The sequence below is a fragment of the Notechis scutatus genome, chromosome 3 (genome assembly GCF_049901735.1).
Source record: "Notechis scutatus isolate UNSWTSFEM ecotype Mainland chromosome 3, rNotScu1.2, whole genome shotgun sequence".
NCBI lineage: Eukaryota > Metazoa > Chordata > Lepidosauria > Squamata > Elapidae > Notechis > Notechis scutatus.
The window spans coordinates 44341372-44345371 of NC_142011.1; positions in this window are offsets into that span (position 1 = coordinate 44341372).

Sequence of the window (4000 nt, forward strand, 5' to 3'; positions counted from 1 at the left end):
GTTATAAAGAATTTTGCCTTCCTTCATGTTATAAATAGTGTTCATTCCTATTATTTAAATTGGTGAGAGATTGTTTTGTGGGGAACACCCTAAGACTTGATTAAACACATTTATGCTTGATGCTCATTTTCAAGAGTTCCTGATTCAACAAGTGATATATGAGTGCATATTTAATGCAGATCCCTATCATTGATTGGGTGGGGTTAATATTAGTTTAAATTAAACTTTTCTTTCATCGTCTTATTAATCAAAATGACCAATTCAGCTGTAGATAATCTTGTGTACAAAACACAAGCATTTAAATCACCTCCACATGAATGTCACATCTTTTTATCTACTATTCAAAAATGTACATGAAAAATAATGGATCAGCTTTTCAAACAGATGCAGGCACCTTATTTTGAAGTCTGGATTGTGACAGGCCCATACATGTGACTTTCTAGTGCAGGAGTTTTCTTTAACATGGCCCAACTTGTTCTTGGCTTAGGTATGAGATGTAACACAAATGTCATTAAAAGACAAACTGCATGTAAACAGTTCTGAATCAAAACATCCAACTTTTGAGCCTCATATTAATCTTAAATATATGAATCATCATATTTTAATATGTAAATAAAAAAGTTTTTTGTGAAAGTTTATTAAACATTAGTTGCATATATACTGTGGTGCTTTAAATAAAAAACCCATTGGAAATAACAGCATTTTCAATATTATTAGTTTGAATTCACCACTTAATTCTATCTATGCTATCCTCTTACATATAACCAGCTGAATTTCCAAGGGAAGCTAAAATCTTATGATACTTGGATTTATCTTGGACCTCTAATAATCATTTGAATCAAGACATATAGAGGTTCTGATCTTAATTTTTCATCTATCAGTTTAAATGTTCCTTATGGTCATACTTCACTCCTGATGACTTCACATCACTGCAGTTTTCTTGACTCATTTATTAGGGGCTAACATAAAAGCAGATATGGGACTCCTAACCTTCTCCAGGCAGGGTAGAACACAAGGCAGATAAAGGCCTAAAAGGAATTTGAGAACCAAGTCATCTTTTAAGAATGAGATCATTGGAGCAAAGGAAAGAGTATAAAACCTGAAAGAAAAGGGGGAAAATGGAGGATGGGACAAATGCTGTTTCTCTGCTACCAAGCAATAGAGGAAGAGGGAAAAATATGATTAATTGTTTACCATTATTGTTTTGATGTGACACAGGATGTTTCAGTGAGAAATTAAGCTGATGTAATTACATCCAAAGTAATGGAAGGGAGGAGAAATGCATGAAGCTCCTACTTTGACCCAAATGGCCTATACATGGTCTTCAAAACAAGTGAGATTTAATGAAATCATAACTAAAATTTCCTTTGATGTTAAAATACATGGTTATGTTTGAGTGTTATGTAGCTCATGACTAACAATGATAATTGTCTACATGAAGAAAAATGTTGTTTTCATAAACAGATTTATACCAAGCAACAGAGCAATGTTTGTATTATTTGTCAAACAACCTTCAGAAAACAATTCCTGGATTAACCAGAAGCTGCAGTTGATACAATAATACCAGTTAAGATTATACCCTTTTGTAATATACAATGCTTATAATGAAAGGGCTGCAGTGATTGGCAATTGTTTATCAAACATAATTTATGAAATTGCTGTTAACTTTAAAAATCTAAACTATTTGAAGTGCACCTTTCCTCTTACAAGCCTGTGTGATCATTAATGCAAGAGAGGACTTTTTAAAGAATGCTCCTACTGTTTTATCTGATATATGGAGCATGGCTTCTTCCAGTGTCACCTTCAGGCCAAAGAGCACACTGAAAATTGTGACCAGTCTTGATAAGAGTAAAAATGTTAATGTTTATTAGTTGCCTTGAATACATGATGGAGTGGAAAGATATAGTAGAATGTAAATCAAATATATAAAATATATTACAATTGTATTAATTATAATGCTTCTCAGGCTAAGGTATGCACCATCAGAATCAAATAGCCATTATTTTGAGATGATTCCAAGAATGAACCAAAATGGAAGCAACTTGAGATTTTCACATAGAGTAAGTTAGTACCTTGGTATTCATCATTAATTGGCTTTGGGAGGCACGAGTTCATTTCCCCCCCATAAGGAATAATATGGTGAGTCACAAAGTAACTGACACCAACAAGTTCTAGCTTGTGTATTGACTACCAAATAAATTATGAGTATCGAAACAAAATGTTTGTGACAAAATTCATTGAGTACAAAATTTGATGATTTTCAAAGCAATTGAGTACCTAGGTATAACTGTACTTGGTTTCATCATAATTCATGTTCCAAATACCAGATGAACAAGCAAAGAATCATGAAGAAGGAGCAGGACTAATGGATCCTGTGGGAAGATAGATCTTTTATTAACTGCTCAACGATTTTATTCATTTATGGAAGCCTTAAAGCCTAAATATGGCTGTTAACCATTAAATTAATGCCTAACATGTCCTGTATTTGAATGTGCAATATCAACTTTCATATATTGATGGGTGCATGACATAATTGAAACAAAACAATGTGTTCTAACTGTATATAAACGAACTATTTTGGGACCTACATTTTTTTTCCTTCTTCAACAACACTTTTTTTTCTGAATGTTATCCCTCTTGTGATTCATATTAGGTTCAGAAAACTATCGTTCATCTAGTCTAAATTTGGCGTCTGCCTGTATCAGAAAAATGTGTGTGAAATATGTTGCGGAAGTTACACCCTTCTGATGAAATAATATTTTTCAAATGAGCTGGCATAATTTACAACTTAAGCTACCTTTGCTTGTCAAAAGGAATGCACCCACCAACATACTTCATGGAACAAGATTGGGTTGTGTAGAGTCTTAACCTGAAGCATGTGTGGTATGTTCCCTAACAAGCCTGGCCTACAGATACCTGTTTATGTGGGTGGAGAGAATCCACAAACACTCCTTGTCTAAAGATTCTCCAATCTTAACTTCTGAATTCTCCATGTTTATGTTGTGAGGGTGTTAGGCTGGAACAAGAGAGTTATGCAGAGAAGAAATCTATTTGTGCTTGATTAACTACCTCTTTGTTTTTTGTGATAATCAGTATTGCATTGTTTCTGGACAGCTATAATAATCCAGTGGTGGATTGTTTTGGACTTTTCATGAAATCTTAGTCTTATTACTTCCTAGGTTTCAGACAGTATGATAAGAAAAAGTGTTTAGATGTGTTCCTGTTCCTAATATGCAACCCTCCCTTCAGAGTTTTAATCTTGCAAAACCTTTAGGAATGCTGATCAGTGAGTTGACACAGTGATTTATAATTTAGATTTCTTACATCCTTAGAACTGTTATGTCATTAGTGTCAAATATGAGCCTGCTTTAAATCCATACTCAGACAAGAGGTTTGCCTTGCAATAACTTGCTTTCAACCTATTCCTATCTTTTAGGTTTGGTATAATTACAATGAAACATAATGAAGACAGTTCAGTCAGTGGATGAGGGCAGATTTTTATTAACCCCAAGTCTGTAAATTAAAAACTTACCAGAAAGCCAGCTTTTTATATGTGGGGAACAATTGCAGCTCAGTTGTTAAATGTTTCTATGTGGGATACCATTGATTTGTTTATATGTATCCAGAATTTGCAACTGACACAATGTAATTGTGATATTAACTTGTCAAAGTGATGTTTGCACTAAAAATTCTGTATTGTTGCCAGCTGCTTACAGAACACAATTTAAAATACTGATAGTAACTTTCAAAGCCCTGTATCTGACTTCGGAGTCCAACAGTGAAGTATCAAAATATGTACTTGGGGAAGAGAGATATAATTTTATTTAATTGATTTTTGTCTTCAACACATTTTTTAATGATAAAAATTGAATAGAAAGAAGAAAAAGGAAGAAAAAGGAAAGAACAACTGAATGGAAATGGATAATGGGAAAAAGAAAATTGAACTGGGAAAGGAAAAAAAAGAAAAGAAAAAGAAGTCCTATACAAAAAGTTTTTTTTT